Source organism: Macrosteles quadrilineatus, unplaced genomic scaffold, assembly GCF_028750875.1.
Source record: "Macrosteles quadrilineatus isolate MER2022 unplaced genomic scaffold, UCM_ALF_1.0 Scaffold_3__2_contigs__length_128488019, whole genome shotgun sequence".
Taxonomy (NCBI): Eukaryota; Metazoa; Arthropoda; class Insecta; order Hemiptera; family Cicadellidae; genus Macrosteles; species Macrosteles quadrilineatus.
In genome coordinates this window covers 111,886,728-111,910,444 of record NW_026542596.1, presented here as the reverse complement: position 1 = coordinate 111,910,444, position 23,717 = coordinate 111,886,728, and the positions used below count along the sequence as shown (strand labels likewise).

Sequence of the window (23,717 nt, the reverse complement as noted above, 5' to 3'; positions counted from 1 at the left end):
AAAAATTTAAAACGCTTTGTAGAGCTTGTTGGCAAAAGCAAAAGTATGGATTTGTAACCATCAATAAGGACTGTGAAATAAACAAAGGTCGTTATAGGTGTGGTATAGACACGTTCATTACTGATATATAAGGTCAACTGCTTGCCTTCACGTGTTATAACAGTATCAGATTGGCCAAGAGAATGGACGTATACACTAGTGTCCCGGCAAGAAAACGCCTTAGGAAGAAGGTTGGTAAAAAATTCAAGCTTAACTTGAAAACCTACCAACGACCACCGAGTAGAGAACAGGCGATCAAACGAGAGCTGCTGAGGTTGACCGATTCTGTTCGAAAGAAGTACAGACAACTAAGGAACAATGCTGAGCATGTAGAACAATTGTTGGAAGCCCAAGCCAAACCGCTTGTAAAACCCCTACAAGAGACTTTGGAAACACGTCTGAATGACTCTTATAGATACATTAAGAAGGAAGAACCGGAAGATGTAAAAAAAGAAAACATTTTAATAGAAAAGATACAAAACGAAGAATGTGAAGCGGATAAGTCAATGGACATGTCTACACAAACACCTACACCTAGTCAAATACAAAAATACCTTAAACGACTTTCCGGCCCCTCATATAAGGACAAAATAGACTCCACATATGGAGTTAAACTCGATGGGAGAGGTAATATGACCATTGGCAGTTTAAGGATAAAGTTTACTAACTCGCATGTAATTGTAAAAGATCGTAGCTACGAGGCTACACCAGGACTCCTGGAACTTCTTTTCATGCAGGTTCCTGACAAAGCTTCTATTACACAACAAGACCTACAGTCTTATAAGGAGATACTGCAAGCTTCCAACGCCCATCGTCAAATGTATTCCGCAGAAAAACCTATAAATAGCAACAGAGGTAAAAAGTACTCAACTGTTATTTCAGTGCTGTTTCCACCAAAGTACAGTGTGGCAACATCGGCATCACCCTCTGGGAGTGGAATAACTGTGGAAAACATTGAACCGTATAAAAGCAATGCCAATCTACTGGTAAAACGACTTAAGACCTTAATTCTCTCGAAAGAAGCAGGTCACACAGCTCACAGTGAAGAAATACAATACATAATAGGTTTGTTAAAATTAAACGGAATAATAGCTTGACACAATGAGTGACAGATCAACTAAGGAGTCTTTGTCGGCATCCAAGAGAGGAATTGTCAACGAGCTGCATAGACAAGCCAGAAAGAAATTCGTTAGAAGAAAGGTTTTTGTACGTGGTATAGATGATTTGTGGCAAGCCGACCTGATAGAAATGATTCCTTATGCTAGGATAAATGGAGGGAAAAAGTATGTTTTGATGGTGATAGATGTGTTATCAAAATATGCATGGGCAGTGGCGTTAAATAACAAAGCTGGAAAAACTGTTGCATCAGCATTGGAAAGTGTGATTGAAGGAAGTGGTCGGATACCACGCAACATTCAAAGTGATCTCAGCACAGACTTTTACAATAAAGAGGTTAAAACACTTATGAAAAAACATGGTATCAACCACTATAGTACGTATAGTCCATTAAAGGCCTCAGTCGTTGAAAGACTCAACAAAACGATAAAGAACTGGATGTATAAAGAATTTAGCGTACAGGGTAACTACAAGTGGCTAGAATTACTTCCTAAATTGATTAAAAAGTACAATTTTAGGGTGCACAGATCGATAGGTATGAAACCAAAAGACGTCACCAAACAAAATGAACAGTTTTTGGTAAAAAAGTTAAATATGTCTAAGACTAGTAGTGTCGCTAAGTTTAAAGTAAACGACAAAGTGAGGATTTCAAAATATAAAACTTTGTTTGAAAAGGGCTACACTCCAAATTGGAGTACCGAGCTTTTTAAAGTCGTTCGTGTACGTCAGTCATCTCCCCCTGTGTACTACTTACAAGACGAAGAAGGAACCGATATAAAGGGTGCATTTTACGAGCCTGAACTTCAAAAAACTAACTATCCTGACACATTTCTTATTGAAAAAGTACTCAGACGTAAAGGAAACAAAATATACGTAAAATGGTTGGGATTTCCATCTCGGTTCAACTCCTGGGTATAGTAAAAAACGAGCTATACAAACTAACTAGAACGTCTGACGGGATCAAGATTTATGTCAAACGCCTTGGTTTTCCCTTAGTGGGTTTAAATAGGCTAATATCATGTTCGTTTCACCATTCTGGTTTGGATATTGTTATGATAAACATATATTGTACAAGCTATGATTAGAAGACACGTTATAGACAAGTTTGGACACTCTTTGTATCAAGAACAGAAGCGTCACTTATCTGATGATGAAGACGACGATGCGTATGTGTTGAGTGATGATGGAACCAAGAGGTTCAGAGCTGCAGTGGATCCTGATGTATCACGTCAAAAAGTGTCTAAAGGTTATCTAAATCGTTTCTATGTAAACAAAGACGATTTAAATGAGGTAGAAGAAAAGTTAAAGACCTTTGCTGTTAGCCTCGAAGAGCTCCATCAAGCAGTTAAGGATGTAAAAAAATCAATAGTCTCCATAGAGGAAACTATTAAGACCGACCTAAGCGACATAAAGGAAAAACAGGTATCCTATCACGATAGACTAAACAAGTTACAAGAATCAGATAAGAAATCATCTAAATTAATTACAGCGTTGGATGATAAGCTCAAGACGCTACAAGACTCGGATAAAAAAACGTCTACATCTTTAGTATCTTTGGATGATAAGCTCAAGAAGCTGAAAGACTCAGATGAGAAAACGTCTACATGTTTGATATCTTTGGATAAAAAAATCAAAAAGCTACACGAATCAGACGAGAAAACTTCTGCATCGTTAGTATCTTTGGATGATAAGCTCAGGAAACTACAAGACTCGGATGAGAAAACGTCTGCATCTTTAGTATCTTTGGATAAAAAAATCAAAAAGCTACATGAATCAGATGGGAAAACATCTGAATCGTTGGTATCTTTAGAAGAAGAGATAAAGAAACTGCAAGAATCAGATGAGAAAACATCAAAATTATTAGGAACCTATGATAGAAGGATAAACACGTTGGATGAATCAGATGTCAAAACTTTAAAATTGCTTACAAATATTGATGCAAAGCTCACTGTATTACTTACGACACCAAAATTATCTCTCTCTTAAAATATCCGTGCGCGCAACCTGTCTAGACTTGTTTTCAGTTCAATGGATTTGTCCTTGACGCTCACCATCTGCCTCGCAAGGTCGATGATCGTACCTGTCCAGACCTGCACTCCGTATAAAACCTAGAACTGGTTTGCTGGTTTAGTCAGTATGGAAGCGTCAGTGAAACGGTCGGCACCAGTTCCGCGTAAAGATCTTTCGCGAGTGAAACGTAAACGTACTAAAGCTCCTCCTCCAGTGCATAATGTTATATACTCTGATGTAAATACTATGGACATTGATCAGCTTCTTGCATCTTTAACTGGTGAGACTCTACAAGACGAATCTGATTCCGGACATACGACATCAGGTGCGGTCCAAGCAAATTACTATACCCGCGAGTGTTCAACAGTTTGCAGTCAAAATGGTAACGCAGTGGAAGAGGACAAGAATTATGTTTCAAAGGAAGTGGAAGAATACCGGCCGGAACAACCGTCAATTCTGCATCAGAAAACTCCAGTCAACTCGTCAACAACAAAATCTGCTACACGCGCTAGGTCGAGCCAGGGTTTACGCCAGAAAGCTCATCAAGACAATCTACATGCCTTGCCATCACCACAACTGCTGCTACCGCCGCCGCCGCCACCACCTCAACGTTCGCAACAACTATTACGGAATACATCAGCATCTAAGTTATCTCCATTGCCACCCTCTACGTCGACTTCGTCTCCAGTGTCATATACGTCTTCTTCGTCAACACCGACAACATCTGTGGTGAGTCACTCTCATAGTATACACCAGCCACACAAAGCAGCTGTGCGTTCTGATCAGCAGCCTAACTCATGGGAACCACATCTTTTACTTAGACAGATTTATAAAGTTGCAAACCAAGCTCATGCTGCTGTTGGTCTTGATTCAATTAAAGACTTTTCTCCTTCTATTTGTTTGGTAAATAATCAAACCTCAATTGAATTGACATTTGAAGATCTTTTGAGTCTGCAAAGCTCTACAGTTCACCACTCTATCAACAAGTTTTACTCCGATGAAACCCCATTCAATCCGTTCTATCTACATACAGTCATATTGGAACCAAGACCAAATGGATTAGTATCATTTTGTAACTATCGTCTGAGAAACAAGCCGGTTAATCACAATTTGAATTCTGTTACACTTTCAAGACCTTCAAATGAATCTGATATCATTCGACAGACTCCCAGAGTGGTTCTTCAAAATGATGGATGGATCTCTTTCAAACGTTTGTTCCCATCCCTTGAGAGCTACTTTAATATCCTACTTGAAATAAACCCAACTGTGCAGTTTCTGATCTCTCGTTACACACGGTATTTTACCAAACACTATAAGGTAATGGCTCTACTTTCTTCAAACACTACAAATGACTTAGCTTCAATGTCATTGGACAAACAACTCGTTCGCCACATTACAAGTGATTTGCCACAATTACTTTCTGACTTGAATGAAAGAAGGTTGCCTGCAGAGTCTCAAGATTTTTGGTATGAACGGACAGCACTTAGAACATCGATGTTGCCATGGATTGATAGCGAGGTTCGACGATTTTGTGTAGCAAACATTATAGAGGCTGTATTAGAGAACATGAAATATTTGTCAAAATGGTAAATATAAAATTGCTGTATTGAATGTATCTTACTGTAATATATCTTTACTGTAAACTTTTGTTTCTTTATTTATCTCCTCTACCTTTAGCTAAGCCATCAACAATATAATAGATATCAATTTACTTGATGAGTCAGGGATACAAGTGGTTATAAGACATGAGGTATTGCAAAACACTCATTGACAAAGCTCTATCACTTTACTTGAACACTCAGCTAGTGGTATCAAGATCTTATTATTTAAGCGTGTAACAATCACGCAAGACGCATATGTTGTACTGTCAAGACCAACTAACGAAGAAAGGTGTATTAAAACACAAGAGAATTATATTCTTTTTTTTTTTTATTTGAAATGTTAAATTATATTTTAGATGTATATTTACATAGTTTATATACAGTTGACAGAATCAACAGTTCAACATTTAAAATACAGTTGTAATATTCAACATCAGATAATGAAACAGAAAAAGTTTAAAAACTATGACTGAACGATCACAATTATAGAGTATGTTTGTCACTAAAACCATAGTTTAAACACATGAAGTAATATAAATGTTCTAGTTATTCCGTTTCATTTTATACATACAGTATACAAAGAAAACAAAGTTGACAAAATCAAAAGTTTAACATTTAGAACATAGTTACAATATTCAATAAAACACTAGATAATAAGAACAAGAAAGTTTTAAAAGATTTACGAAAAAAAACACTAGTCTGGAGTATGTTTTGATATTAAATAGCCATAGTTAACACAAGACATATAAAGTAAGTTATTCTAGTTAATCCGTTTAATTTTTTTTACATACAGTATGGCAAAATCAAAAGTTCAACATTTAAAACATAGTTACGATATCCAATAAAAAATACTAGACAATAAGAACAAGAAAAGATTCGCAAAACAATCACTAGTCTGGAGTATGTTTGACTCTAAATAATCATAGTTTACACAAAGCACATGAAAAAGTTCAAATATTCTAGTTAATCCGTTATATTTTATACATACACAAAGAAAACAAAGTTGACAGAGTTCAGCATTTAAAACATACAATATTCAAGTTAATCCGTTGTATTCTTTAAAAAAATACTTGGAAAACAAAATAAATTACAGAAAGTTAAAACCCTGGGAGAAGACAAACCTCGATCCTCAAAGTGTCAAACGTGAACATGAATCTAATAAGGTCTGTAAATTTCAACTCGCTCGAAAGAGTCGACAATTGATTCGTCACTATCACTGTCGTTGTCCCAGTCGTGTACATAGGTATGTTCTGTACATGAATCCAAACTGTACAACTGGAACAACGGTGATAGGACGCAAAAATCGCACCAACTGCTTTCTTGCCTTAGAATAATTCTTACGAACCCACTGGGATCGACACCAAAGTGATGTACTGTACTAAAGAATCGCCAATTCAAGGACTGCCAGTGCTCTTCATAGTCGTCAAATGGATCAGAGGGTTCACAGGTTTTTGTAAAACACCCTTTGCATAAACGGTACGTACTGTTGTTACCTATAACAAGCTCGTAGTATTCAAAATATACATGGGCTTTATCTGAATACGATGGCCAAAACTCTGGGTGAACCCTACTGTGATGATGGGTCACCATAAGAAACTCATACTTGTCTAGTTGGTTAAAATTCAAGTATCGGTATTCAAATTGTCTGCGACTAAATGGAAGACAATATATCTGGGACATCCAAATGTGTTTGAGTCTCTTACAAACATCGCGTTTTATTGAATTTGGCAGTATCGATAGTATTTCTAATTCATCGAGACTATCAATATTATTTGTACTATCTATAGCTAGACAAGTAGACGTAAGAGCTAAATCATATAATGTCATTGTCATTGTTTTCATTGCTGTCCTCCTCAGCGGTAGGTTCTTCCGCGATGGTCCTAAGTTTATAATGCCCATAGGGCAACGTATTGATCCGGTCATTGTTGATTACTCTCTTGTCGTCGGCAGCAGACAGAGATCGTTTCACAACTGTTTTGGTTGTTATCCTAAATAGCCGGCTTTGTATCTGGTTAAATTCTGCTTTCTCAGGCTCTGTGCCGTCAAACAGTGTCCTCTTGTAGTCTTCGAACGTGAGGTTATGTTTCACATATGAAGACTTTATACCTTTCGCTTTCATAGAAGTGAACTTTACTTCTTTTTCGTCCGACCCGTAACGATATACGTACATTTTGGCACGTAACCCGACAAACTCTTGGATCTGTTTCCCGTCACGAGCTTCATCTTTAAAACAACCAATCCGACCTTTGTTTGTATCGTCTTTAAGTGGGTGAGCATCCGGATATACAGACAGATCCAAATGTGTTGATGCTATCGGACGCAAGAGATCGAATATGTCACAGTCCGAGGTCAGGTGTATCAGAAGTGAGTCTGTGTCTGTGTAACATAAGCGTAACTTGTCAATATGAGTACACAGCACATCATAATAGAACCTATTCATGTGTGTTTTTGCTATGTCTAGAACACACATTCCGGCATAAATTGGGGCGTTCAACAAGACAGACTTCCTTTGCATATAAACAAGCACAACGTTTGGCGCTACTATTACATGTTCGGAAAATTGAGGGTTGCGGATCAGCTTTTGAAGGAGACTGTCTTTGGTTACTATCCTGACATCACGATGGTTCCGTTTGTTCATCAACAATCTACCATAGTTAGCATTATTCATTAGTTTATATATGTTTCTGTAGAAATCGTTGGTAGAACCGGCTCTCTTTTCAGCGTTGAAATCAACAAATTTTTTCATATAAGGTGACTGTGAAAACGATATTGCACGGTGTACTTTAGTCACAACTAAACCTAACTTCACGGCTTGTTGAAACACTGTATAGTGTGCCACGTACTTTACCTTGTCATATAGCGTTGCCAATAGTTTTTTTTCCCTGCTACCCGGAGGGACCTCAAGTTCCGGAAGGAGAGGTAGATCCTGTAGTTTGTCGTGAACACAGTCCGGTACTGTCACATCAGCTTCCATTATATACCCTGTTGGCGCGTCCAATGGAAGGGTTGACCAATCCAACGTTTCTGGGGATTCTACAAACTTAAAGTTTCCTGTCGGTAGGTAACTGGACTGTGCATACCCATACAAGTTCAGGGCATCCAACATTAGTAACCATGTTTTTGGCTCGTTTTCGTTGTAATCTGATGGGTTGCTAAGGTATGGGTTGTTAGCTACGGCATGCCTGAGACTGACCTGCACAAGTCCCCCCCTGATACCGGACTCGATCATTAATAACATGTCCGGATCTGTGAGAAGCTCGAGGGTGACACGGGTCATCCGAAGCATTGATTTATATGCAAGACCAGGTGCAGTGTAAACATGACAACAATCGATTTTATATGATTCCAAACATGTTTTTCTGAAGGACGTAAGAATGTCGGCAAGTAGACAAACATCGAGTTTTAAGTAAAAATTGTGGTATTCACCAAACGTTTTCATTTTTAATTTTTCCCATACGGACCGTGCGAACTCGTAATCTTCTTCTGAACACGGTTCATTGTTCAAGCGGTCAAAAAATGCATCCCGTGACGGTAACTCAGTTTGGTCAAAGACCGCTGTGGTGGTTACAAAATCATATGGATAAATACCTTTGCGGCGGACAAGGTCTAGGTGTTCGGGTGGGACTAATTTTGACGATTCAACAAGTTCACTCTCAGACAAGATGTTTGCCAGTTTGGCCAAGCTTGACGACATGAGTCTGAAAGAATCCAAATAACGGATCCAAATTCTGCCTACCCGTACCGATATGGCAATGTATTTGTCGTTAGTACATGGAATTACTTTTACTTCACAATCCGGAACTGTAGAAAGACTTTTTATTATAAAGTTTCCGTCATAGTTAGACATACCGTGACAATATACCGGTATAAAGTTAACAGTAGAACATCGCAAGTTGCATTTACCACAGAGAATGAGTCTGAGGTTTCCGGTCACGTGACAATGATCAATTACTTTAATACAAGTGCTGTCGTTGAACGGCCTCTCGCATAATTCACATTCGGTAGTTGTTTCAAATCGTTCGTTTTCTTCCGCCGTTAGTGTTTTTAACGGCTCTTGTCTCGTGTACAGTTGTTCGACACGTGCAGCAAGCTGTTGCATATGGATCATGAAAGATTGTGCGGCATTGGGAGTACGGTGTAGTTCCGGTTCCGTACTAATGCCTACTTCGTGCAGCTTTTCAAAAGGTAGAGTGGTTTTTACAAGTGTACAGTAAGAGTTGGGTTCGTGGCACTGGTACGAACGATCAGACCCCACAATCGGCACTAACGTAGCTTCAAAATCAGCAACGACAATAATTGGGACCGGAATTTGGTATTCAAATTCCTCAAATTTCAAAAGGTTTTCCCCTTCTTTCGGGAGACGTGTGGTAGCGAGTTTGAATTTTTTACAAAGCCGCAAATGATCTTCGAGCCATATTTTGGGACCCATTTTACACTTTCTAACTTCTCGGTGTGTCGAACACCGTTTGCATATGACAATTTGATTGTGGCCAGCCGCCACCTGCGGTCTGATCAACTTTGCAAAATCCGTGATGTATACATAATGTGAGATGTTAGCACCAGCCCGGTACAACAACAAATCGATATGATCATCTTTTTCGTCAACAACACGTAAAGGGCTTATATCACAACCCGGAGCTGTTTCGAATACGTTCACTGATGTGTTTGGGTTGTCCCTTTCGAATATGTTAATAGACGATACTGAGACCGGAAATTTAAGATTTTTAAAATCATAGTGATCTTTGATGTTTTCAAAGTGACTCTCATTTAAAACGGAGTTAACGTTTACATCGGGTAGGTGTTTTACAAGAACACTATACATAAAGCATTTTTCGTCCCTATTTTGAATATTTATGGTTGCTTTGCGTTGGCTGATTCTTTTTGGTAGGTTAGTATATGATTTCCCAGTGGGTTTCTTAAATGTAAATCTACTTACTCTTATAGTTAAGCTAGACGGATGATCCAGACTCCAGCCGCTACCTTTGCCCTCAAACTCGGACTGTTCCGCAAGCAGCTTCGCACCATCCTGCGCCAGCATATCCTCAAGATCGTCAGAGCCCCCGTAGATAGCCCTAGTTGTGGTTTTAAAGTTGAATTCCTCTAGGATGCCTTCGTGTAGATGGTTGAAGTAGGACAGCAACACCAAATTAAATTTTAGGCTATGCGTTGTCTTCAGCTCCTCACGCAGTAGTTTTTCAACCAGAGGAAGAGCCGATGCTAGGAATTCCTTTGAGTCTTTGTAGTAGTTGTCCGGGTTGTCAATCGTATAATCACGACAGCTTAGAAGACCACGTTTGAGATGCCATTTCAGCTTTGGAGATGGTATACTACTGCTGCTATGTTGTAAGCGTTGAGCACTGTTGTTGTATTTTGAACTGCTACTGCGTTGAAGACTGCTATTCCGTTGTGAACTGCTGTGTTGTGGACTGCGCTGTGAACTGCTACTGCGTTGAAGACTGCTACTGCGTTGTGGACTGCTACTGCGTTGTAGACTGCTACTGCGCTGTAGACTGCTGCGTTGTAGACTGCTGCGTTGTGGACTGCTGCTGCTGCTGCTGCTGCTGCTGCTACGACTCCTTACTCCTTTTGATTGTTTGGCCGGAGGTGGATTACCAGGGCTGCGTCGTCGTTGTCGTCGTAATTTTCGGAATCGGCTCGTGTACCCTTTGGTAGCAAGACACATTTGCTGGTGTCTCGCTAAGGATTCCTCTGTTAAGAAGTATGCCTCATGGCATATGGTGCACTCTAAAAAATCCATGTGTCGCTTGACACTCTGCGGATCGTTGTGTGCCGATCCACAGAACTGCTCGGCTCTTTTATGCTCGGTGGTTAGGGTGGACCGACCTTGTGATTAGACATCCATGACATACTTACCTCACCTACTGACCTCGTTCTAGATTCTCAATCCTCGACCTACTGACATCAACCAGTCAGTCCTCGACCTACTGGCCGGGATCAGTCCTCGACCTACTGACCACAATCAGTCCTCGACCTACTTACCTCAATCAGTCCTCAACCTACTGACCAAGATCTAGATTTTCAGTCCTCGGCCATGTCCTAAATTTTATTCAGATCAGTGGGTCGCCCCACCCCGGAATAGGGAGGGGGGGTCTCAACTGCGGGTTTATAAGACTATCGGTTCAAGCTACGAAAGCACAGTTTGCTTAGCACACACATCCGCTGCACACCTTCTTGGTAAGTGCTACTGATTTATCTTTTTACACCTACTCACAACTTTTTACACTTTGACAATACTTTACACTCTGCTCACAGACGTACACACTTACTTATTGACAGGATAAGAAATAACAAGAGCTATTGGTTTGGGTTTATTTAATTAAAAAGATCAAATAAAAAATCATCCTCTAACGACACATAGCCAGATGAACTACTAGCTGAAGCTTCAGCTAATAGTCCATCTAGACTATCTTCGTCAGAGGAAATATTAATAATTTCTGGTGGCGGCGGGGTTTGCCGCGACGGCTGCGGCGTGAGTGGTTGAGGTGTCAGCGGGGTATACCGCGACGGCTGCGGCGTGAGTGGTAGAGGCGGCGGTGGCGGCGGGGTGTACCATGATGTCGACGGCTGTGGCGTGAGTGGTAGAGGCGGCGGTGGCGGCGGGATGTACCATGATGTCGACGGCTGCGGCGTGAGTGGTTGAGGTGTCAGCGGTGGATCTGACCCCAGCGGTGGTGACGGCGCTGTTGCTGCAAGCGGCAGCGGTGGCGGCGGGGTGTACCATGATGTCGACGGCTGTGGCGACAGCGGTGGATCTGACCCCAGCGGTGACGGCTCGGTTGCTGCAAGCGGCAGCGGTGCCGGCGGAGACGTGAATCTCCGACGGACAGCTTGAATTCCACTTACTACCGCTGTAGGTTTTCTTTTTCTTCCGAGTTGCACGTCATATCTCTGCGTTGTCTCGCAGCGCATTACTGCCGCCATCAAACCCGCTGAAATATATAAATATGTTTATACAACTGACTGGCTATATAGACACTGTTGCACTTGACTAGTGTATATTTTTAAGTTTTCGTGACACTTGATAAGTTTAATAGTTTGTAACCACACTCTCCATAAGCTTTTAGTCACTCACTCATAAACCGTACACTTGAAATTAATTGTTATAACAAGAAACCTTGCACAAAACAGTCCATTGTTTCATACCCTTGTGTTTATGCAAGTGTTGTATTTCTAAGTGTGGTTTTATTTCCTATAATTTCCATACTACAGTACTCGTTTATACATAGAGATTCATATATTTATTGTATTAGCACTATCAACTAATAACGTTCCGTTAAAACCCGTTTTATCGAAAGTTTAGTAAAGATGTATTTGTTTTATCGACGTATTATAAACAAATACGTTTAAAGATATATTTGTTTTATCGACAACGTGTTATAAACAAATACGTTTCAGATTGACTTTGTATACGTGAACCATACTCCTAACAAATGTTACTTTAGAGACACTCGTAGATTGATTATATTAGTCAACGTGATCCAATAATTTCATTATTTGCATTCAATACACAAACATATTTTTAGTAATATATTTTGACATACAAAGTGGTGTACATTTTAGACATTGAACATGTGTACATGAACCTGCTAACAATTATACAAACTTTAAAAGGACTCGTGTATTTATTATCAACATTTGATTTTATAAATCCCTATAACATTCGTTAAAGTGAATACTGACTTTTTAGTTAGGATCAAATTTGTTTAATCAACATAGTATAATACTCTTTAAAATCTATATTTGTTTTACATAAGTCTAACAGTTGTTCGTACAAGTTATACATAATGTATTTTACTACCATATGCTGGCAGACGATTATCTTGACTATACAGTAGTTATGTTCTCTACTTAAACAGGTACAATTTGTAAACACAACTACTTTACTACTTGTGTATAACTTTACAATATATCACATTAGACGATCCAACTGACCATCACAAAGTATTACCCGTTACCCTAAATTATATAAACCCAGTCTGTAATCAACTAACTCTATTGTGGTTTTTATTTACAGTACAATGTCAGACTTCAAGTCAAAATTGAACAATTTGGAAGTAAGCAGAGGTCCACCGAGGGCAGCTATATCAGATTTGATCGATCCAGCTGGTTATCCAATCACTGGTGCGAGGCTACATTCTCACCGGGAGTACGGCACGAGTGTGATTCTGGACATAATATTTGACAGGACGCCACACATTGTGTTCCTACCGAAACGCTTCGCTTTGAACCTGACTCAAGCTGAGATAGACACGATAGCAGCTGGCGGGTACAAAGTTAAATGTACCGGTAAGACCGGAAGGTCCCCTAATGTTCAGATTTTTCAATAAATACTCTAAATCATAATTTTGTTTATTTACTAACCTGGAGTATAATTGGAGACCACCTCAGTGATCTCGTACGATCTAGACTCCTTCACCGTGTAGCGGGCTCGTATATATCTCAACGCTGCCATCGCCTCCTCCTCGTTATCAAACTTAAAGAGTGCCGCAAACCTCGACATGATGTGACTGACTGCATATTCTTCTCTACATGCATTTATACCCAATCCACACTAAGGGGTTTACCCTGACTTCGCAATTTGGTCACCTAATTTTACCTGGTTGCATTAAGTGCAGTCGGTCACCTACATATTGCAATATACACCTTGTGGCCCAGTGCACTCGGTCACAGAGACAAGGACGACCACATGTCGCCCAGACACTGCGCCAGACAAGGTCGCCAGCGTACACCGTACAAGTCGCCGTTTCATACTCAGCCACTGCATGTACAAAAGTAGTGTAAGTAGTAGTTAAGATAGAGGATTATATATCTACTAAAACTGTACATTTAAAACGATTAAAAACTAATCAAAACGGTAACTGCAGTGTGAGAATGATTTATCACGACCGGATGGATGCAAAACGTTAAATCGTTAATCAATTTAAATGTACCATTTTTACCATTTTAATGTTTGTGTTCGTATAATTATGTAATATATGTGTAACGATGCCCTTCTTATGAAGTGATCATCCTTTTGACATCCTCGATGCCCGAATGACTTTTTAGAAAGTCGAAACTAGTTGCAACGCTAGCTACCATCAGGGTTACCACGAAACAGGTATTTACACCAAACTTCATAACGTAATCTGGAGGCTAACATGAAAAATTAAATTTAATCGATGAAACATGATTTGTTTTTACAGTAAAATTACAGTTTTACAATACGTATAGAAAAATATGTCTACCAATAGATGAAAAATCACTAATTAGCACTGGTTTTGGATTTCAAACACTACAAATAACCTTTGTTAAATTTAAACCAATAAAAATGCTAATTTATTTATAATATATTTTTTTCTGTTATCTTTTAAGACGAAGTGATCGGATTTCCGTAGTTATTTGCTTTCGTGTTGTATCCACAGCTCTGTTACTAATTGCCAAAGCCTTAACAGTGTTTTGGTGTCGCGATCGTCGGGGCGGTAACTTGCATTAGAGCCCACTTCACCTCCCTTACTGCCGAAGCCTCTAAATTACATGTTGGTAGGAGTAATGCGGTGTTTTAAGAAATGCCGAAACTGTGTCCGGGGCCTGTTCCATAATAAGCTGCAAATATTATTATAAATCAGCTGATCGCCCAATGCAAATATAATGAAAATTACAAATTACAAGCTACAACAGGTAACCTGTAAATTTTTATGAAACAGGTCCCAGCGTAATTATTTTGGGTAACTTTCTTCACCAGTGTAGTTTTAAATTTAACGATTGCACACACTTTTGATATCCACAAGTTTGGGGTCGTACCCGTATTTTCTGTACCGAATTTCAAGACACTTACCACTTGGCTAATAACACACCCAATGTTTGAAAATTACTTGTTATTAAAAAAAAGAAGTGTACCAATTTGAGCATGTGATGGTGGTCAGTGTTTAAGACCAATTGAATTGATTAAACAATGAGTGAGTGGTTGGGGAAATAATTCGTTGCATCACAATCAGTGGCTATGAGAGGTTATAAACCAAAATATAGACTGTCTCGGAAGTTATGAGTAGTGATTTGTAGTAAGAAATGGTCGTAGGTAAAGTAGTGTACGCAACTCACGTTATTAGCCTTACCTACGACAGTTTTTTTAAAGAAGCCGTTTCAGTTCAGTTTTAGAAGTGAAAAGTTTCACATAACAGCATTGTTTACTTTGATAACAGAAAATATTTACTCGTGTTCAAGGGTTGAGAGAGAAGAAGTCAATTTGTAATGATTCGAACTTCAACTAATCAGCTGTTCAGGCCAATTCAATTGTTTAGTGGTGCAATTAGTGGTTGGTACAATGTTTCGCTGCATCACTGTCAGTGGCAATGAGAGGTTATAAAAAAAACATAACCAATCTTAGAAATTATGATTAGTGGTTTTTAGTAATTAAAACACTGTCGTAGGTTAAGTAGTGTACGCAACTCGCGTAACTCGTAGAAGTTTTCAAGGCACTCGCCAGGGCTCGTACCTTAAGACTACCCTTGCGCGACGTTTACGTAAACTACTATTTACATTTACAAAAGGTGTGTGTTTCATGATTCTTTATAGAGAAAATATTTAACTGTCATGAACTCTTTCTATCTGGTCTGGTATTTGAACAACCTGTAGGCTATACATATTACGTGACAGTTTGTTTAGTTTCGTTTTTTTATTCCTGAAGATCCTTAAGCTAATGTTTGATCTCTTAAAAACACTTCGAAAATAAAACAGTACCTATAAGATAATAAGAAAATTCACTATTGATCTAGTGTACAGCTATATGATTTATAAGAACCTTAAAAGAAGCACAGCACAATTTTTCATTAAATAATGCGGCCCTGGCACAAACAAAAATAAAAGAGCAATAACTCAGCAGGCGAGGTGACAAAACACATGTATCACTCTTCACCTGGGCTAATGAGAGGAGGCCGTCTTGTGTCACATTGTCACGTGACATGTGTCGTGTGTCACAGTGTGACACTATGGGGTGTGTAGTGTCACATACTGGTGTGACGTCACAGCCATCCCCAAGCCTTACCGTGCAGGAGGTGTTAGTGTGAGTAGATGTAAAGAGTTTGTCATCACTCCTTAACGAAAGTAACTATTTTCCATAACAGCTGATATAAAAGAAAGTAGTTGTTTCCCAAGCTCTAATTTAGAGCGAGGGAACACGATCAGCTGATTTTCCGTTGCTCTAAATTTACTTTCCTTCACTCTAAATTAGTTCTGCATCTATCCAAAATGCACGCTAGTGGTTTGTTTTGATGATTTAAATCAGCTGTTTTTTTTATTGCCCAATCTAAATCGATACAGAAAAAGTCAACTGTTTGTTTTGCTGTGTTTTTAGCAAAGTGCGTGTTTGAAATTGTTCAAAGTATGTCTAACATTACTGACGATTTAATAATAACAGCTTCAGAGGTAACTATAACCTTTACCTTTCTCTATTATTAAAGAGAATAAGAAAATGAATCTTATCTCTTTGTATAAGAAGAATGAATACAGTAAGCTTGGAAACTGGTGCAAATTACAAAATGGCCAATTAATGTTAGTGACTAAGTATTTATGAATATACTTATCTAAAAACTTTACAATTATAAAACCATGTACGTTGTGAAGTGTATTTTTAATGATGAAAGAGTGGTATATAACTATTCTAATACTACTGAGATATGTTTTTCTGTATGTGTGTATGTTTGCGTCGTGATGAAAAGTATCGTTCATAATTCGTACCGAAAGCTATTTTCCGACACTTGCTTCATTATTCCCGTCCTCGGCTTCGCCTCGTACGTGAAAATATCCCATAATTTGTATCCAACACATTATAGTGCCTCAAAAGATGTTTCAACTATTTAAATCCACATAAATATTATTGCGATAAACAATAAACGATTTTTCGGGATGTAGTGTAAAACCTTTTGGAAAATGCGCAGTTCAGAAATTTTCGATTACACCACACTACAGATATACCCTAAAATCATAAGAAAAAATATTATAATCAATAATTACACTTCTGAAGACCTCCTAAACAAAACAAAATGAAATTGAATCAACTTATGAAAAATATTACAACCGCAATAACAACTTCCCCCGAAAAAGTAATAAGTTAGACAACCAAAAACTGACGAAAAGTTTCTCTTCGTTGAGGATCAAGTGACTGGAATCTATCATGTCTTGAGATGTTTACAGCCTCATAAATAGATCAGCAAAAGGATGTAGCGGGCTGAGAGGGTGGTGGAGGGGTGGGGAAAACACCACCACGCACATTATCTCCCGCGCCTTCGACGTGGACAGGCTGCAAACCGGAGTCTTGTAAACGTGACCACGTGACCGGTAAACTTGTAACTGAAAGTTTTGTTCTGAAATAAAATTATACGATGACAGATAGTGTGCATAGTTCACCCGCGAGGAGCTTTGGCGAGCCGTCTCACTTTGTGGAAACCGACGAAACCCTAGAAGTGGTCTTGGACGAGAGGACCGTCATTGATGGTTGGCTCAAGTTCCGGGATGTGAAAAAGGTAAACTTTTGGTTGAAGCATTGTTAATTTAGTTTCTTATATTTTGAAAGTTATTTGATATACTCCGTAATGATTGTCATGCAAACTATTGTAGTAGATCGAGATTTTACGGACAACCTGTTTTGAGGGTATTCGTTTTGCTTGTAATTTCTTTTTGAGGACTTAAAGTAATTCTTTGCAATAGGGAGATTTTTTAAATTTTAGTTTTGAAACTGTTAAGACGAAATAGAATATGGGAAGACTTTCCTACAACATTAAATGTTATTTATAATGCAAACAAATACATCTTGTAGTTTGAATCTTGAATTAGAACAAACAAAATTTTAGTTTTGAGAGTGAGATAGATAGCTTTATTTTGACGACGAGAACATAATATGATTTAGGTAGCACCATTGACTATATATACAGGGTGGCTGGTCATCAGTGTTACAACATTTTTTTGGCGTAAGTACAAAGTAAATGCAGTGTAATGATGCATATAAAAGGTTCCAAGTCTAAAAATTAGCTTCCCAAAGAATTATTTTATGTTTTTCAAAAATAACTATGTTTTCAAACTTAATACAGCTATTTCTCAATTACCGGTAAATGGATTTGAGTAGACAATGTCATTTTCGTGTTCTACATTAAATTTTAAATAAGAATAATAGAAAATGATGGAGGATCAGTTGTAAAAACCCCATTGTAAATAGATTCTAAGATAAAAATTAAGATGTTTCATAAAAATTTAAAAAAACATTGGTCTATTGTATTTGTTCACACCCTGTATACAAGAAAGTGGCCGGTTATGTTAAAAACTGTGCCATTTTATAAGCTTTCTAACCATATGCTACACTATTGAGGTTTAGATATTCTGTTGTTTGTTTTAGTGGTTTGAATACCAGAAAACAGGGTGTCTTTAACATTTAAAACATAGAAAGTCGGCATGTATTAAGCAAAAGTTGTATTTTTGTTTCAGCTTGAACAGTAAAAACAATAAAAAAGTTCCCTGTTTTCTGGTATTCAAACCACTAAAACAAACAACAGAATATCTTAACCTCAATAGTGTAGCATATGGTTAGAAAGCTTATAAAATGGCGCAGTTTTTAACATAATCGGCCTCTTTCTTGTATACAGGGTGTGAACAAATACAATAGACCAAAGTTTTTTTAAATTTGTATCAAACATCTTAATTTTTATCTTTGAATCTATTTGCAATGGGGTTTTTACAACTGATCCTCCGTCATTTTCTATTATTCTTATTCAAAACTTAATGTAGAACACGAAAATGACATTGTCTACTCAAATCCATTTACCGGTAATTGAGAAATAGCTGTATTGAGTTTGAAAACATAGTTATTTTTGAAAAACATAAAATAATTCTTTGGGAAGCTAATTTTTGGACTTGGAACCTTTTATATGCATCATAACACTGCATTTACTTTGCACTTACGCCAAAAATTTTTGTAACACTGATGACCAGCCACCCTGTATAGTCAATGGTAGCACTTTACAATTTTGATAGCAAAACAGCAGTTTAAAAAATTACACTCGTCTTAGATTGTACTTGTTATAAATAATGTAACTTTAACATTCATAACTTTATTAAAATGAATAACAGTCTTTTAAAAGCTAATCTTTTTAATAATAGTATAAATTATTTACAAAACGAATCAGCTTTTAGAGAACATTACAAAGTTTTGTTTGTATTTAAAAAGTGTTTTTATGCTGTAACTAGCATTAAAATATATTCCTTGATTTAGGGTTCTATAAATTTACTATATAGATTTTGACTAGATAATACCTTTAAAAATAACAACATAAATAAATCTAATTAAAATAAATAAACTATTCATATAACATTATTCTATTGTACCAGAAAAAGGTACTCATAGAAACAGCACAAAAAGGAGATAATACGGGACTATAAATTTGTGGATTTAATTTAGTGTATGAGGTGGTAAAAGGTGGTAAAAGTAGGTTGGTAAATAAAGGGGATGCTAGGACGGCTGCATGCAGTGGTAACCACTAAACCAACCCTGTACTATAATACCTGAATAAAGGGGGGGGGGGTTTGAACCTTTATTTAATGTCAGGCAAATTTGCCACGATACTTTTATCAGAAATTAATGATGTATTACGAGAAAAAGTGATGACTCGGTACTACTGAATGTACTTGTATGTTTTGTACGCTATGGTATATGCGTACATCCATAATATACTAACACGTGTTTGTTTGGATGGTAATAAAAATGTAAAGAATATGACATATAAAGCAGGGTTGAACATAAAACAATTAATTGTGAAGACACCTATAATCTTATGATTTGAATTAACATTGCGTTTAATCAATTGAGGAAAAGAGTTAGAATGAGAAGTAAGCTTGATTATAAGTATCAGTACAGTACAGTATATTTAAAATATGAGTAGAGGTCTTTTTAATGGAAGCAAAATACTTATAAATGATGAATTGACCATAAAATCCTTAGGAGTTACGACAATAGTAAAAATGCCAATGTAAAATGGAAAAATCTGAAATAGCAAATTACTAATGAACTAAAAATGGTTACTAAGTGGAAAGTATAGTAACAAATTTTATCTAAAAAATATTCGTTCACACACTATTTGCCCACAAATGTATGTAGCCATGGGCAATGAATATTTAGTGGAAAGTATAGTAACAAATTTTATCTAAAAAATATTCGTTCACACACTGTTTGCCCACAAATGTATGTAGCCATGGGCAATGAATATTGATGGGATTTTAATAACCACTTGCATAAGCCGGGGAATAATACAACGCATTGTTATCTACATGCTTAAACAATTAATACTACGAGTAGAAAAGAAACTAAGTGATAAAAATATTGTTCTCTATATCTACAGTAATTTTTAAGTATGTTATAGCTAAGCACAAAAGATTACATTAGTTTATTTTGAACAAGACTCCGTAAAAACCCATGATATAAAAATTGTAATTTGCTAATATTTAAAAAACGTTCTTTTGAGTATTTTTGGAGTCTATTTTTGGAGAACTTACAAATGGAAATTGTTAGTGCAAATATATACCTTAAAGTTGTACCAAACATTCTTTTATATGATCAGGCACGACGCGTGTTGACTTAATATATATACTCGCTAACCTTAAATAGCTTTAAACTTCTTAATTTTAAATTAGTGTTGTACTAGTAGAGTACCCGTCCTTCGTACGGGGTTGGCATATATATTGTAAAGTATAACATGCTTATTGCAGTTATACCAAACTCAAGCTTTGCGTTTGAAATGGGGGAGGATACATTTTGATAAAATTCGCTTCTTGAAATTTACGGTATACTATAGTATTACACATCTACCATAGCCTTGTAGTAGTTCCACCACTTCTCCTAAACATTAGAGAGAAATAGATTATAACAAATTCACAAAATATCAACAATTATTCATGATATTAAAAACATAAAATTAACTGTAAACAATCCTACTTTGACAGTTTTCATTGCATATCACATTTTTTTGTTCCTGCTGAGCTATGGTTAAACCAGTTAAACTTAGCTGTTTTCATAAATACAACAAAATTTTAGTGCTGCACCCTGCTGGTAAATGTTATAACTTTTAATGCTTTTGCATATCATAGAACCAACTTTTTTAGTTGAAACAGCTGACTAAATTCTTTAATTCCCTTAAAATATGAATACTCATAAGGTTAACATGGGGAACAACAGAGCCACTGGGGCAGAGCCCGAAAGGATTTTTGAGATAAGAATATGCCTATATGTTAATCGGGAATGTGAGCTATCATCATGCAAAATTTTAGCCCAATCCGTCCAGTAGTTTATGCGTGATTGAACTTCAAACAAACAAACACACAAACTTTCACATTTATAATATTAGTAAGATAAAGGTACATAACTAAGAAATAGTTCCATATGTAAATTATTCGACTCTTTATTATCTTCGCAGTAGTTTCACCCTCTAGAATACAGAGTGGAGTGGCAGTAATAAACAGCACATGGCGGCTGGGAAGCGATTAATTACGCGCCAAAAGAAGCGTTTTGGCGGGAGAAGTGTTGACGAGCGCTAATAACTGTCAGCCGCCGAGGGTAAGCTCTCAGGGGTGAACTATGCAACCCCGCGTTTGTATAGGTTATTATTGTTTTGTACAGTTGAACTATGGATAAAAAATAGTACCTTAGTAGATTTCCCATCCTTATGGAACAGGCTCTGATCGTGTTTTGTTTTAAAATTGGTTTATATTATTTTAGGGTTAGTTACTCATTATTTGCGTCTCACTTATAGGTAGTGGACGAGTTATTGTTTATGATTAGATAGTTTTATTTGGTTAAACGAGGTTTTAAATTACTGAAATACCAAGGAAAAATTGTAAACAAAACACGACCTTTACAGTGCACCGAACAGAACTAACAAATTGTCTTCAGCTAATTCATAATGATGAGAAATCTACCAAGGGAGTATGTTTAATCTAAGGTTTTACTCTCAGTTGTCTCTTTAGTTTTGTTTGGTTACAAAGTTGAAATATTCAAAAATAAATAGTCGATAAATATTAAAACATAGTAATCTACATCAGTGGAAATAATTTTTTGTCTACTACCTCCAAACACGCCAGCTAATGGTTTTGGATTGCTATTAGAAAACTAACTGATTCGTGTATCACTATTATTAGATAATTTTATTTTGGTTTTACCATGTATAATATTCCTTATAGATTTTCTATTCTTAAAGATTAGCATGCAAAAAATAGCATGACTAGTGTACTTGCAGTATCCGAATTCAATGGTCGTATGTTACAACTAGTGTGTCCCTTATGTGATTTGCAGGATGTATACAGTCACACAGTGCGGCGTGTATGAGGGTAATATACGTAATACTACCCATATGTGTCGTGTATATGTGTTAAGACGACATAGGCCAACCAAGGCGGTTTCTATTTTCTTGTAGACAGTGTTTTTGTGGATGCTGAATGCTAAATATCTAACATTTCAATACATTGGAGAGTAGTTGACAAATAATCCTTTACTTAAATAAATTGTGTTTTGATTCTAGAGGGAAAAAGGTTTAAATTAATTTCATCTACATTTACAGGGTGTTAAAAAACGAAAAAATAGACCCTTGAACTACTTTTCAGTGCAAAGAGGTGGAATTTCGTGGGGGTTCAAATTTTGTTAACACTTTAATTGCTAAATGAGCTTTCAAAAAACTCTGTTTTCAACCCTTTTTCTAAATTACTACTTATGTTACGCATTTTCAAACTTTTTGAAGTTTCAAAAGCTGTTATCTCAAAAATTTCAAATGGCAACATGGGCTTCATTAGAAACCACATTGTAGTTACCACCCTTAAAATAAGCTACAATTATTGTATTTTATGTTTTTTTTAATCTTAATTGGTTAAAGAGCTTGAGCGAAATTAGTGTATTTTAATGTTCTATAAAAATAACCAATTATAATAATTAAGAAACTAATTATGTCTAAAAAAATTAAATACTACCCACATTGTTAAACTTGTATATACAAGCCACTATATCCACTAATAACCCTTGAATCAATCCTCCGTTCTGCGGAGTCAAACGGCACTCAGGCCTATCTGACGGTTTTGACCGTTTATGTCCTCCACGGCAAAACATTGGACGGCACTCGCTCCACTTCCCGTCTTGGACTTTAAATAATTTATCCTGACTAATGAAATAGCTGATTTCAGTTAGTAACAAATGTACATAAAGGCATCACTCTCCATTCTACACTCATCCTTCACTCATATTTGGGTTAAAATGCGCACATAGGTGGCGTCCCCATCTCAAATGACCACGAATTGTAGTGAAAATACCTGAAACCTTGCTTTTGTTTAATGGGTGGTGCTGAATGATTTTTTAGTTGCGAAACTATTACACTATTGATTTACAAGCGATGTTAGTTGCCACAGTAATTAAATAGTACAATAAACAACATGTTAAATACTTTAATCAACAATTTAATACATTTCGAACACATACTACAGTAGGCCTCTAATCTGTATTTATGAGAGGGATACAATCGTTTAGGAATGGTTCTATGATTTCAGTTGTTCGGAGCCAATACGTCACGATTTCAGCGTAAAACGGACGTCAAGAAGTTCGGAAACTATCCGGGGACAAGAAATGGGGTGAATTGTGGGGACTCGTCACGCGTCATGGTATCACAATCATCCTTCAGTACAGAGTTGTGTACCGTAGTACAAAATAAGGGGTAACAAGTTTGTCGAATAAATTTAAACAACGGAGCATGCTGATTCATAAACTACGAAAGGGTGGTAGTGGTGAGTAGAATGAAGATTTCGGAGTTAAAGCTTGTAAAATCTAGTTCTCTAGCATTCAAGTGGCTTAACATTATTTTTTTTATGTTAAGAACCAATAATATAATATCATACGTATCTTTGTCCATCCTAAGTCTTTTAATAGTAGTCTGACCA

At 37.0% G+C, this 23,717-nt stretch overlaps 1 pseudogene; it reads left to right on the top strand.

The window, feature by feature from the left end:
- Window positions 1-17,143: 17,143 nt before the first annotated feature.
- LOC128989470 (uncharacterized) overlaps window positions 17,144-23,717 on the top strand; it is a 166,226-nt pseudogene continuing 159,652 nt past the window's right edge.